The following is a 15000-nucleotide window of genomic DNA, read 5'->3' on the forward strand; positions in this document are numbered from 1 at the left end:
AAGGGCGACGGCCGCCCGCGACTCGTCACGGTGACCCAGGCGGGAAGCTGCGCTCCGTCCGAGTCAGACTCGGTCGTCGCGGCCCGGCTGAGGCTCGCTTGGTCGAGGGGGCGCGGCGCTGTGCCGGCGACTTTGCCCGCGCGAGGCACGTACGCTGTGGTCCGAAGGAAGAAGCGCGCGACCCGAGTCAGACTCGGGCGCCGCAACCCGACGGTATCTCGCTGCGGCCAGGATGCGGAGTTGAGTCGGCACTGGGGGGATCCGGGAAGGACGAAGGGGCGGCGGCCAACAGTCGCAGCTCGTCGCCGCTGTCACCCAGACGGGAAGCTGCGCCCCGGCCGAGTCAGACTCGGTCGGTGCGGCCCGCTGCGGCCAGCTGGAGAGTGAGCTACGTGCCTGTACCGTGCTCCCGACGAACCGTCCCGGGGGGCTGGTGACGTCGCGCGATCGGCGCTTGATGCTGCGACCGGGAGGGAAGCTGCGCCCCGTCCGAGTCAGACTCGGTCGTTGCGGCCCACCCGAGCCCGCACGCCTCACGCGGAGGGGTCATACGCCCCGGCGGCCACGATAGACGTCCTCCCGCTTCGCGGTGGTCGGGAGGGCTTAGCGGATAGGTGCAGATGCGGGGGCGGCTTCCCGAGATAGCCGTCCCTAGGTTAGGCGAGGGTTTGAGAAACATCTTTCGCGGTAGACCGGCGCGGCCGGCGGACGCCCACGTGGCGTGCCGCGAGTCGGATCGCGCGCTCGGCCTCCGTTGATGGCCGCTAGGTGCGTGCGTGGAATCGGGGCGTCTCGGTCTCGCTGCCGTACGGCTCGCGCTAGGCCTGCGGGGGCGGCGTCGGAGCGCGCGCTCGCGCGGCGGCCGTAGCGCTAGAGGGCGACCCGCAAGTGGGGAGGAACCGTCCACCCAACGCCGGCGCTAGCCGGGGCCGGTGGGGGCCCTACCAAGGCGGGTCATGGTCGCATGTCGGTCGGTCCGGCCTCTGTTTACCGAGGCGGCCGGCACCTCCATCTGCCTTGGATGCCCCGAATCCGCAGACTTTCCTCCGGCCTCAGCTTAAGGAGACGGCCGTTGCCTCCATCCTTGGATGTTAACATTCGCAGAGTTTCAGCTCCGGGCTAGGGCGGGTGAAGTCGTCTCGAACCACGTGCCTGAAGGCCGCCTCGCGCCGGATGCAGGCCCCGCTCTGTCGTGCGGTGTGACCGTCCAACGCGGGCATCGCTAGATTAGCCGTGGCCACGATCCTTCCACACCGCGAGCCTTTCGCCCTCGGCCGCTCAGTTCGCGGGCCGCTGATCCCGCTCCATCTCTCCGGCCTGTGTTTAAGGAGGCGGCCGGTCCTCCTTCCTTGGATGGACCATTCGCATATTTTTCGCCCGGCCTGTGTTTAAGGAGGCGGCCGGTAACTCCCTTTCTTGGATGAGACCCAACATTCGCATATTTTTCGCCCGGCCTGTGTTTAAGGAGGCGGCCGGTCCTCCCATTCTGCCAGTGTTCCTTGGACTTTGAATATTTCAAAGTCTTTCCGCCCAACATTCGCATATTTTTCGCCCGGCCTGTGTTTAAGGAGGCGGCCGGTCCTCCCATTCTGCCAGTGTTCCTTGGACTTTGAATATTTCAAAGTCTTTCCGCTCCGGGCTAGGGCGGGTGAGGTCGTCTCGAACCACGTGCCTGAAGGCCGCCTCGCGCCGGATGCAGGCCCCGCTCTGTCGTGCGGTGTGACCGTCCAACGCGGGCATCGCTAGATTAGCCGTGGCCACGATCCTTCCACACCGCGAGCCTTTCGCCCTCGGCCGGTGTCGGTCAACGTGTGGGTTTGGGGGGAAGGACGGCTGCCGGGAGCAGACAGCCGTCCCCGGGTGGGGTGTACAGTCCCTTCACCGCGGCCGCCGGGAGCAGACGGCCGTCGAGCGATTCTGCCATTGTTCCTAGGACTTTGTACATTTTAAAGACCCTCCGCGCGGGCCGCTGATCCCGCTCGGTCGCTCCGGCCTGTGTTTAAGGAGGCGGCCGGTCCTCCCATTCTGCCAGTGTTCCTTGGACTTTGAATATTTCAAAGTCTTTCCGCTCCGGGCTAGGGCGGGTGAGGTCGTCTCGAACCACGTGCCTGAAGGCCGCCTCGCGCCGGATGCAGGCCCCGCTCTGTCGTGCGGTGTGACCGTCCAACGCGGGCATCGCTAGATTAGCCGTGGCCACGATCCTTCCACACCGCGAGCCTTTCGCCCTCGGCCGGTGTCGGTCAACGTGTGGGTTTGGGGGGAAGGACGGCTGCCGGGAGCAGACAGCCGTCCCCGGGTGGGGTGTACAGTCCCTTCACCGCGGCCGCCGGGAGCAGACGGCCGTCGAGCGATTCTGCCATTGTTCCTAGGACTTTGTACATTTTAAAGACCCTCCGCGCGGGCCGCTGATCCCGCTCGGTCGCTCCGGCCTGTGTTTAAGGAGGCGGCCGGTCCTCCCATTCTGCCAGTGTTCCTTGGACTTTGAATATTTCAAAGTCTTTCCGCTCCGGGCTAGGGCGGGTGAGGTCGTCTCGAACCACATGCCTGAAGGCCGCCTCGCGCCGGATGCAGGCCCCGCTCTGTCGTGCGGTGTGACCGTCCAACGCGGGCATCGCTAGATTAGCCGTGGCCACGATCCTTCCACACCGCGAGCCTTTCGCCCTCGGCCGGTGTCGGTCAACGTGTGGGTTTGGGGGGAAGGACGGCTGCCGGGAGCAGACAGCCGTCCCCGGGTGGGGTGTACAGTCCCTTCACCGCGGCCGCCGGGAGCAGACGGCCGTCGAGCGATTCTGCCATTGTCCCTAGGACTTTGTACATTTCAAAGACCCTGCGCGCGGGCCGCTGATCCCGCTCGGTCGCTCCGGCCTGTGTTTAAGGAGGCGGCCGGTCCTCCCATTCTGCCAGTGTTCCTTGGACTTTGAAAAGTCTTTCCGCTCCGGGCTAGGGCGGGTGAGGTCGTCTCGAACCACGTGCCTGAAGGCCGCCTCGCGCCGGATGCAGGCCCCGCTCTGTCGTGCGGTGTGACCGTCCAACGCGGGCATCGCTAGATTAGCCGTGGCCACGATCCTTCCACACCGCGAGCCTTTCGCCCTCGGCTGATGTTCGGCCAACGTGTGGGGAGGGGGTTATGGACGGCTGCCGGGAGCAGACAGCCGTCCCCGGGAGGGGAGACTTCACGGCGGCCGCCGGGAGCAGACGGCCGTCGAGAGATTCTGCCAGTGTGTTCCTTGGACTTTGAAAAGTCTTTCCGCTCCGGGCTAGGGCGGGTGAGGTCGTCTCGAACCACGTGCCTGAAGGCCGCCTCGCGCCGGATGCAGGCCCCGCTCTGTCGTGCGGTGTGACCGTCCAACGCGGGCATCGCTAGATTAGCCGTGGCCACGATCCTTCCACACCGCGAGCCTTTCGCCCTCGGCCGGTGTTCGCTCAATGCGCGGGCCGCTGATCCCGCTCCATCTCTCCGGCCTGTGTTTAAGGAGGCGGCCGGTCCTCCCATTCTGCCAGTGTTCCTTGGACTTGTAAAAGTCTTTCCGCTCCGGGCTAGGGCGGGTGAGGTCGTCTCGAACCACGTGCCTGAAGGCCGCCTCGCGCCGGATGCAGGCCCCGCTCTGTCGTGCGGTGTGACCGTCCAACGCGGGCATCGCTAGATTAGCCGTGGCCACGATCCTTCCACACCGCGAGCCTTTCGCCCTCGGCTGGTGTTCGGCCAACGTGTGGGGAGGGGGTTAAGGACGGCTGCCGGGAGCAGACAGCCGTCCCCGGGAGGGGAGACTTCACGGCGGCCGCCGGGAGCAGACGGCCGTCGAGAGATTCTGCCAGCGTTCCTTGTACTTTGAATATTTCACAGCCGTGCTCGCACTTAGGAAATTTTCGAGCGCTGTGGCACTTAGACATTTTTCGTCAAGAGAGGCACTTAGACATTTTTCGTCAAAAGAGGCACTTAGAAATTTTTCTTTAAGAGAGACACTTAGAAAATTTTTCTCTCTCTCTCTGTGTGCCTTCCAGGGTGCTTTGCCGTGCAACCCTGCCTGGGTGGCCGAGCAGGGGGCGATGCTGGCGGTTAAACCAGCGCTCGACTCTTCGCCGTTCTTTACCGTCAATTCCGCGCCCCCCATGCTCGTTCTGACTATATTTTGCGAAAGGGGAGTAAATCGTTGATGAGTACGCTGACTAGTGGGACCAACCATCGTACTCTGGCGCACCTGAAGACCAAAGTTGGTACTGCACCCTACCCCTGGTACCCCAACCCCTGGTACCTAAAGAGGGAGAGGCCGAATTTTCGCTTTCGGCGGCCGACCGCGGGAACCAGCCGAGGCGGACACTTTTCGGCTCAAGAGCCGTTGGCACTTAGAAAAAATTCGCACAAGTTGGCAGGACTTCCAGGAGAAGAGGCCGAATTTTCACTTTTGGTGGCCGTTATGGGGAACCAGCCGAGGCGGACACTTTACGGCTGTTGAGTCGTTGGCACTTAGAAAAAATTCGCACAAGTTGGCAGGACTTCCAGGAGAAGAGGCCGAATTTTCACTTTTGGTGGCCGACCTGGGGAACCAGCCGAGGCGGACACTTTTCGGCTCAAGAGCCGTTGGCACTTAGAAAATATTTGCCAAACTTGGCTTGACTTCCAGTAGAAGAGGCCGAATTTTCACTTTTCATGGCCGTTATGGGGAACCAGCCGAGGCGGACACTTTAGGCTGGTTGAGTCGTTGGCACTTAGAAAATATTTGCCAAACTTGGCTTGACTTCCAGGAGAAGAGGCCGAATTTTCACTTTTGGTGGCCGACCTCGGGAACCAGCCGAGGCGGACACTTTTCGGCTCAAGAGCCGTTGGCACTTAGAAAATATTTGCCAAACTTGGCTTGACTTCCAGGAGAAGAGGCCGAATTTTCACTTTTGGTGGCCGACCTGGGGAACCAGCCGAGGCGGACACTTTACGCTGGTCGAGTCGTTGGCACTTAGAAAATATTCGCCAAACTTGGCTTGACTTCCAGGAGAAGAGGCCGAATTTTCACTTGTTCTGGCCGTTATGGGGAACCAGCCGAGGCGGACACTTTACGCTGGTTGAGTCGTTGGCACTTAGAAAATATTCGCCAAACTTGGCCAGACTTCCAGGAGAAGAGGCCGAATTTTCACTTTTGGTGGCCGTTATGGGGAACCAGCCGAGGCGGACACTTTACGCTGGTTGAGTCGTTGGCACTTAGAAAATATTTGCCAAACTTGGCTTGACTTCCAGGAGAAGAGGCCGAATTTTCACTTTTGGTGGCCGTTATGGGGAACCAGCCGAGGCGGACACTTTACGCTGGTTGAGTCGTTGGCACTTAGAAAATATTTGCCAAACTTGGCTTGACTTCCAGGAGAAGAGGCCGAATTTTCACTTTTGTTGGCCATTATGGGGAACCAGCCGAGGCGGATACTTTACGCTGGTTGAGTCGTTGGCACTTAGAAAATATTCGCCAAACTTGGCTTGACTTGCAGGAGAAGAGGCCGAATTTTCACTTTTGGTGGCCGTTATGGAGAACCAGCCGAGGCGGACACTTTACGCTGGTTGAGTCGTTGGCACTTAGAAAATATTTGCCAAACTTGGCTTGACTTCCAGGAGAAGAGGCCGATTTTTCACTTGTGGTGGCCGTTATGGGGAACCAGCCGAGGCGGACACTTTACGCTGGTCGAGTCGTTGGCACTTAGAAAATATTCGCCAAACTTGGCTTGACTTCCAGGAGAAGAGGCCGAATTTTCACTTGTTCTGGCCGTTATGGGGAACCAGCCGAGGCGGACACTTTACGGCTGTTGAGTCGTTGGCACTTAGAAAATATTCGCCAAACTTGGCCAGACTTCCAGGAGAAGAGGCCGAATTTTCACTTGTGGTACCCGACCTGGGGAACCAGCCGAGGCGGACACTTTACGCTGGTTGAGTCGTTGGCACTTAGAAAATATTCGCCAAACTTGGCCAGACTTCCAGGAGAAGAGGCCGAATTTTCACTTGTTCTGGCCGACCTGGGGAACCAGCCGAGGCGGACACTTTACGCTGGTTGAGTCGTTGGCACTTAGAAAATATTCGCCAAACTTGGCCAGACTTCCAGGAGAAGAGGCCTAATTTTCACTTGTTCTGGCCGACCTGGGGAACCAGACGAGGCGGACACATCACCCCGCAAGTGCCGTTGGCACTTTGAAAATATTCGCCAAACTTGGCCGGACTTCCAGGAGAAGAGGCCGAATTTTCACTTGTGGTACCCGACCTGGGGAACCAGCCGAGGCGGACACTTTACGCTGGTTGAGTCGTTGGCACTTAGAAAATATTCGCCAAACTTGGCCAGACTTCCAGGAGAAGAGGCCGAATTTTCACTTGTTCTGGCCGACCTGGGGAACCAGCCGAGGCGGACACATCACCCCGCATTAGCCGTTGGCACTTAGAAAATATTCGCCAAAGTTCGTCGGACCTCCAGAGCGAGAGGCCGAATTTTCACTTTTTCTGGCCGACCGGAGAACCAGCCGAGGCGGACACATCACGCCGCTTTTGCCGTTGGCATATTCGAAACTTCCAGAATCGGCTTTTTCGCCGTCGCTGTCCGGCCTGGGCACCATCGTGGCTCGGACACGTCGTGTGCCAGCGTCCGCTGGCACTTAGAAAATTTTTCAAAATAAAAATAAACAGTCCTGCACATACGTGCCGACTATATTTTGCGAAAGGGGAGTAAACCGTCGATGAGTACGCTGACTAGTGGGACCAACCATCGCACTCTGGCGCACCTGAAGACCAAAGTTGGTACTGCACCCTACCCCTGGTACCCAAACGGGGTAGAGGCCGATTTTTCGCATTTGGCGGCCGACCTAGGGAACCAGAAGAGGCGGACACTTTTCCGAGCAAGTGCCGATGGCACTTTGAAAATTTTCGCGCAAGTTGGCGGGACTTCCAGAGCGAGAGGCCGAATAATCGTAATTTGTGGCCGACTTGGGAACCAGCGAAGGCGGATAGGAAGTCAAGCGGGTCCCGCCGGCTGGTCCGCGGGCCAATTGCGGTCCCGCGAGTTAGCGATCGCGGCCCGGAATTCTAGCCGGCCGGGGACCACCGCGAGGCGGATGGGTGGTCACCGAGGTCCCGCCGGCTGGTCCGCGGGCCAATTGCGGTCCCGCGAGTTACCGATCGCGGTCCGGAATTCTAGCCGACTTGGGAACCAGCGAAGGCGGATAGGAAGTCAAGTGGGTCCCGCCGGCTGGTCCGCGGGCCAATTGCGGTCCCGCGAGTTAGCGATCGCGGTCCGGAATTCTAGCCGACTTGGGAACCAGCGAAGGCGAATAGGAAGTCAAGTGGGTCCCGCCGGCTGGTCCGCGGGCCAATTGCGGTCCCGCGAGTTAGCGATCGCGGTCCGGAATTCTAGCCGGCCGGGGACCACCGCGAGGCGGATGGGTCTTCACCGAGGTCCCGCCGGCTGGTCCGCGGGCCATTTAGGGTCCCGCGAGGTACCGATCGCGGTCCGGAATTCTACCCGGCCAGGGACCACCGCGAGGCGGATGGGTCTTCACCGAGGTCCCGCCGGCTGGTCCGCGGGCCATTTAGGGTCCCGCGAGTTAGCGATCGCGGTCCGGAATTCTACCCGGCCAGGGACCACCGCGAGGCGGATGGGTCTTCACCGAGGTCCCGCCGGCTGGTCCGCGGGCCATTTAGGGTCCCGCGAGGTACCGATCGCGGTCCGGAATTCTACCCGGCCAGGGACCACCGCGAGGCGGATGGGTCTTCACCGAGGTCCCGCCGGCTGGTCCGCGGGCCATTTATGGTCCCGCAAGTTAGCTGTCGCGGCCCGGAATCCACGCCGGCCAGGGACCACCCAGAGGCCGTGCACACGCGCCGGGTGGCAAGAAATACCTCCAGCCGAGCGGATATGCACTTTATAAGCACCTTGGACGAGATGGCAGACCCTTACTAGACTTCCAGCACCTCGGCTAAGCATCTTACACGGCCCGCTGATCTTCCAGAAGACCTCCAGCCGGTTCTCATGGTGCTTTCCTTCTCACTCTCCCAGCCGGCCCAGGCTTCCAGCACCCCGGCTAAGCGTTCTCCACGGCCCGCTGTGCTTCCAGAAGACCTCCAGACGGTCCTCATGGTGCTTTCCTCCTCACTCTTTAAGCCGAACGAGGCTTCCAGAGCCCCGGTGAAGCATTTTACGCGGCCCGCCGAGCCTCCACAGCACTTCCAGCCGGTTCTCCGGCTGCTTTCCTCCTCACTGTTTAAGCCGAACGAGGCTTCCAGAGCCCCGGCTAAACGTTTTACGCGGCCCGCTGAACTTCCAGAGCACCTCCAGCCGGTTCTTATGATGCTTTCCTCGTCACTCTTGACGCCCGAGGAGGCTTCCAGCACCCCGGCTAAGCGTTTTACGCGGCCCGCCGAGCTTCCACAGCACCTCCAGCCGGTTCTCATGATGCATTCCGCCTCACTCTTTAAGCCGAACGAGGCTTCCAGAGCCTCGGCTAAGCGTTTTACGCGGCCCGCTGAGCTTCCACAGCACCTCCAGCCGGTCCCCATGATGCTTTCCTCCTCACTCTTGACGCCCGAGGAGGCTTCCAGAGCCCCGGCTAAGCGTTTTACGCGGCCCGCTGAGCTTCCACCGCACCTCCAGCCGGTCCTCACGATGCTTTCCTCCTAACTCTTGACGCCCGAGGAGGCTTCCAGAGCCCCGGCTAAGCGTTTTACGCGGCCCGCTGAACTTCCACAGCACCTCCAGCCGGTTCTCATGATGCTTTCCTCCTAACTCTTGACGCCCGAGGAGGCTTCCAGAGCCTCGGCTAAGCGTTTTACGCGGCCCGCCGAGCCTCCACAGCACTTCCAGCCGGTTCTCCGGGTGCTTTCCTCCTCACTGTTTAAGCCGAACGAGGCTTCCAGAGCCCCGGCTAAGCGTTTTACGCGGCCCGCTGAACTTCCAGAGCACCTCCAGCCGGTTCCACGGCTGCTTTCCTCCTCACTGTTTAAGCCGAACGAGGCTTCCAGAGCCCCGGCTAAGCGTTTTACGCGGCCCGCTGAGCTTCCACAGCACCTCCAGCCGGTTCCCCGAGTGCTTTCCTCCTGACTCTTGACGCCCGAGGAGGCTTCCAGCGCCCCGGCTAAGCGTTTTACGCGGCCCGCTGAGCTTCCGGAGCACCTCCAGCCGGTTCCCCGAGTGCTTTCCTCCTCACTGTTTAAGCCGAACGAGGCTTCCAGAGCCCCGGCTAAACGTTTTACGCGGCCCGCTGGACTTCCAGAGCACCTCCAGCCGGTTCTCCGGGTGCTTTCCTCCTCACTTTATAAGCCGAACGAGGCTTCCAGAGCCCCGGCTAAGCGTTCTCCGCGTCCCGCTGATCTTCCCGGAGCTTGTAACGGGGAATTACCTCCCTCTAGCGGACACGGCGGGTAAATACGCCACCTCTCGCACTTAGCGCACACTCGCGTTGCTGCGCGTCTGATGGCACTTTGAGTAGCCAAAATGCGGGAGTAACTGTCACTCTCTTAAGGTAGGCTCACTTGAGATTTTTTTGAACGGTTCGTGGATAAATATATGATATATACTACATATGATCGCATTTATAGTCAAATCATATCAAAATATCATTCTCCGGGTGCTTTTCTCCTCACTTTCTAAGCCGAAGGAGGCTTCCAGAGCCCCGGCTAAGCGTTTTCCGCGGCCCGCTGAGCTTCCGGAGCACCTCCAGCCGGTTCCACGGGTGCTTTCCTCCTCACGCTTGACGCCCGAGGAGGCTTCCAGCACTCCGGCTAAGCGTTTTACGCGGCCCGCTGAGCTTCCAGAGCACCTCCAGCCGGTTCCCCGGGTGCTTTCAACCTCACTCTTGACGCCCGAGGAGGCTTCCAGAGCCTCGGCTGAGCGTTTTACGCGGCCCGCTGAGCTTCCACAGCACCTCCAGCCGGTTCTCATGATGCATTCCTCCTCACTTTCTAAGCCGAACGAGGCTTCCAGAGCCCCGGCTAAACGTTTTGCGCGGCCCGCTGAACTTCCACAGCACCTCCAGCCGGTTCTCATGATGCTTTCCCTCCTCACATCTTAAGCCGGCGCAGGCTTCCAGCACCCCGGCTAAGCGTTCTCCGCGGCCCGCCGAGCCTCCGGAGGAGCTCCGGCCGGTCCTCGGGGTGCTTTCTTCCCAACTATTGACGCCCGAGGAGGCTTCCAGCGCCCCGGCTAAGCGTTCTCCGCGTCCCGCTGATCTTCCCGGAGCTTGTAACGGGGAAATACCTCCCTCTAGCGGACACGGCGGGTAAATACGCCACCTCTCGCACTTAGCGCACACACCCGTTGCTGCGCGTCCGGTGGCACTCTGAGCGGCCAAACGGCGGGAGTAACTGTCACTCTCTTAAGGTAGGCTCACTTGAGATTTTTTCAACCGTCTGCGGAGGCGACCGGGACCACCGGGACAGCCGGGAGGCCGTGCGCGCGGGCCAAGTGGCCGAAAATAGCTCCAGGCCGACCGGATCGGCTAGTTGTAAGCACCGCGGATGAGATCGCGGAGCATTATTCGACTTCCAGCGGCCGGTGCGCTTACGCACGCCGCCCGGAACCTCCGGGAGGCCGTGCGCATGCGCAAGTGGCCGAAAATAGCTCCTAGCCGACCGGATCGGCTGTTTGAGAGCACCGCGGATGAGATCGCGGAGCTTCATTCGACTTCCAGCGGCCGGTGCGCTCACGCACTCCACCCGGAACCTCCGGGAGGCCGTGCGCGCGCGCCAAGTGGCCGAAAATAGCTCCAGCCCAGCGGATCTGCACTTTACAAGCTCCGCGGATGAGATCGCGGAGCTTCATTCGACTTCCAGCGGCCGGTGCGCTCGCGCACTCCACCCGGCACCTCCGGGAGGCCGTGCGCGCGCGCCAAGTGGCCCAAAATAGCTCCAGCCCAGCGGATCTGCACTTTACAAGCTCCGCGGATGAGATCGCGGAGCTTCATTCGACTTCCAGCGGCCGGTGCGCTCGCGCACTCCACCCGGCACCATCCGGGAGGCCGTGCGCGCGCGCCAAGTGGCCCAAAATAGCTCCAGCCCAGCGGATCTGCACTTTACAAACACCGCGGATGAGATCGCGGAGCTTCATTCGACTTCCAGCGGCCGGTGCGCTCGCGCACTCCACCCGGCACCATCCGGGAGGCCGTGCGCGCGCGCCAAGTGGCCCAAAATAGCTCCAGCCCAGCGGATCGGCTGTTTAGAAGCACCGCGGATGAGATCGCGGAGCTTTATTCGACTTCCAGCGGCCGGCGCGCACGACGAGCGGACCAGGTGACGGTCCAGCTCCACACGGTACCTCGCACGGCCCGCTTCTCCCCCCCGCGCGGACTTCCGAGCGCTCGGGGAGACGTTCGGAAGCCGCCGGTGACGTTGGAGCGGGAAAATACCTCCCTCCAGCGGACACGGCGAGTAAATACACCTTCGGCCAAACGGCGGGAGTAACTATGACTCTCTTAAGGTAGCGGCACTCGACATCTTTTTCGCGGTTCGTGGAGGACCCGGCCGGTTCTCGGGGGTGCTTTTTCTCCTAACTCTCGACCCCCGAGGAGGCTTCCAGAGCCCCGGCTAAGCGTTTTACGCGGCCCGCTGAGCTTCCACAGCACCTCCAGCCGGTTCCACGGGTGCTTCCCTCCTCACTCATGACGCCCGAGGAGGCTTCCAGAGCCCCGGCTAAGCGTTTTACGCGGCCCGCTGAGCTTCCACCGCACCTCCAGCCGGTTCCACGGGTGCTTTCCTCCTCACTCTTGACGCCCGAGGAGACTTCCAGCACCCCGGCTAAGCGTTTTACGCGGCCCGCTGAGCTTCCAGAGCACCTCCAGCCGGTTCTCCGGGTGCTTTCCTCCTCACTTTATAAGCCGAACGAGGCTTCCAGAGCCCCGGCTAAGCGTTTTACGCGGCCCGCCGAACTTCCACAGCACCTCCAGCCGGTTCTCATGAGGCTTTCCTCCTCACTCTTGACGCCCGAGGAGGCTTCCAGAGCCCCGGCTAAGCGTTTTACGCGGCCCGCTGAACTTCCAGAGCACCTCCAGCCGGTTCTCCGGGTGCTTTCCTCCTCACTTTATAAGCCGAACGAGGCTTCCAGAGCCCCGGCTAAGCGTTTTACGCAGCCCGCTGAGCTTCCACAGCACCTCCAGCCGGTTCCCCGAGTGCTTTCCTCCTCACTGTTTAATCCGAACGAGGCTTCCAGAGCCCCGGCTAAGCGTTTTATGCGGCCCGCTGAACTTCCCCAGCACCCCCAGCCGGTTCCCCGAGTGCTTTCCACCTCACTTTCTAAGCCGAACGAGGCTTCCAGAGCCCCGGCTAAGCGTTTTACGCGGCCCGCTGGACTTCCAGACCACCTCCAGCCGGTTCTCCGGGTGCTTTCCTCCTCACTTTACAAGCCGAACGAGGCTTCCAGAGCCCCGGCTAAGCGTTCTCCGCGTCCCGCTGATCTTCCCGGAGCTTGTAACGGGGAATTACCTCCCTCTAGCGGACACGGCGGGTAAATACGCCAGCTCTCGCACTTAGCGCACACTCGCGTTGCTGCGCGTCCGGTGGCACTTTGAGCGGCCAAATGGCATGAGTAACTGTCAGTCTCTTAAGGTAGGCTCATTTGACATTTTTTGAACGGTTCGTGGATAAATATATGATATATACTACATATGATCGCATTTATAGTCAAATCATATCAAAATATCATTCTCCGGGTGCTTTCCTCCCCACTTTCTAAGCCGAACGAGGCTTCCAGAGCCCCGGCTAAGCGTTTTATGCGGCCCGCTGAACTTCCACAGCACCTCCAGCCGGTTCTCTTGATGCTTTCCTCCTCACATCTTAAGCCGGCGCAGGCTTCCAGAGCCCCGGCTAAACGTTTTACGCGGCCCGCTGGACTTCCAGAGCACCTCCAGCCGGTTCTCCGGCTGCTTTCCTCCTCACTTTACAAGCCGAACGAGGCTTCCAGAGCCCCGGCTAAGCGTTCTCCGCGTCCCGCTGATCTTCCCGGAGCTTGTAACGGGGAATTACCTCCCTCTAGCGGACACGGCGGGTAAATACGCCAGCTCTCGCACTTAGCGCACACTCGCGTTGCTGCGCGTCCGGTGGCACTTTGAGCGGCCAAACGGCATGAGTAACTGTCAGTCTCTTAAGGTAGGCTCATTTGACATTTTTTGAACGGTTCGTGGATAAATATATGATATATACTACATATGATCGCATTTATAGTCAAATCATATCAAAATATCATTCTCCGGGTGCTTTCCTCCCCACTTTCTAAGCCGAACGAGGCTTCCAGAGCCCCGGCTAAGCGTTTTATGCGGCCCGCTGAGCTTCCGGAGCACCTCCAGCCGGTTCCACGGGTGCTTTCCTCCTCACTCTTGACGCCCGAGGAGACTTCCAGCACCCCGGCTAAGCGTTTTACGCGGCCCGCTGAGCTTCCAGAGCACCTCCAGCCGGTTCTCCGGGTGCTTTCCTCCTCACTTTATAAGCCGAACGAGGCTTCCAGAGCCCCGGCTAAGCGTTTTACGCGGCCCGCCGAGCTTCCACAGCACCTCCAGCCGGTTCTCATGATGCATTCCTCCTCACTTTCTAAGCCGAACGAGGCTTCCAGAGCCCCGGCTAAGCGTTTTACGCGGCCCGCCGAGCTTCCACAGCACCTCCAGCCGGTTCTCATGATGCATTCCTCCTCACTTTCTAAGCCGAACGAGGCTTCCAGAGCCCCGGCTAAGCGTTTTACGCGGCCCGCCGAACTTCCACAGCACCTCCAGCCGGTTCTCATGATGCATTCCTCCTCACTCTTTAAGCCGAACGAGGCTTCCAGAGCCTCGGCTAAGCGTTTTACGCGGCCCGCGGGACTTCCAGAGCACCTCCAGCCGGTCCTCACGATGCTTTCCTCCTCACTCTTGACGCCCGAGGAGGCTCCCAGCGCCCCGGCTAAGCGTTCTCCGCGTCCCGGTGATCTTCCCGGAGGTCGTAACGGGGAAATACCTCCCTCCAGCGGACACGGAGAGAAATTACACCGCCTCTCGCACACAGGCGGGTAAACGGCGGGAGTAACTATGACTCTCTTAAGGTAGCCTCACTTGACATCTCTTTAACGGTTCGTGGATAAATACATGATATATACTACATATGATCGCATTTACAGCCAAATAATGTAAAATGAGCATTCGGTTATAAACATTGTATTCATCATGTTTATAGGTGATGTTAATATTTATATGTTTAATGTTTATAGGTGATGTTAATATTTATATATTTAATGTTTATAGGGGATGTTAATATTTATATATTTATTTTGTAGATCATGTTATGGTTATACGACACTCGCTATTGGATCAGGATGTGATCATATCGGCGGGAGTCGGCCCGGGCTCCGGGTGAAGAGGCCGAATTCTCGCCACTCGCGGCCGACCGGGGAACCAGCAGAGGCGGACGCATCGCGGCGCGAGAGCCCTTGGCACTTAGAAAAAAATTGGCAAAAGTCGCTCCGGGCTCCGGGTGAAGAGGCCGAATTCTCGCCACTCGCGGCCGACCGGGGAACCAGCAGAGGCGGACGCATCGCGGCGCGAGAGCCCTTGGCACTTAGAAAAAATTTGGCAAAAGTCGCTCCGCGCTCCAGGAGAAGAGGCCGAATTCTCGCCACTCGTGGCCGACCGGGGAACCAGCAGAGGCGGGCGCATCGCGGCGCGAGAGCCCTTGGCACTTAGAAAAATTTTGGCAAAAGTCGCTCCGCGCTCCAGGTGAAGAGGCCGAATTCTCGCCACTCGTGGCCGAGCAGGGAACCAGCGAAGGCGGATACGCTTTCAAGAGAGCCCCGCCGGCTGGTCCGCGGGCCGAACGTGGTCCCGTAAAGTACCGACAGCGGACGGCGACCCACGCCCGGCAGGAACCACCCAGAGGCGGACACGCTCTCCGACGAGCCCCGCCGGCCGGTCCGCGGCGGGAAACGCGCCCTCTGGCGGACACGCCGTTGTAAATGAATGGGGTTTGGCACTTAGTGCATTTTCGCTGAAGTTGAGCCGCGCTCCGGGCGAAGAGGCCGAATTCTCGCTACTCGT

The sequence above is a fragment of the Syngnathus floridae genome, unplaced genomic scaffold (genome assembly GCF_059516105.1).
Source record: "Syngnathus floridae isolate MCC-2025c unplaced genomic scaffold, RoL_Sflo_1.0 HiC_scaffold_28, whole genome shotgun sequence".
In the NCBI taxonomy this organism is placed as follows: domain Eukaryota; kingdom Metazoa; phylum Chordata; class Actinopteri; order Syngnathiformes; family Syngnathidae; genus Syngnathus; species Syngnathus floridae.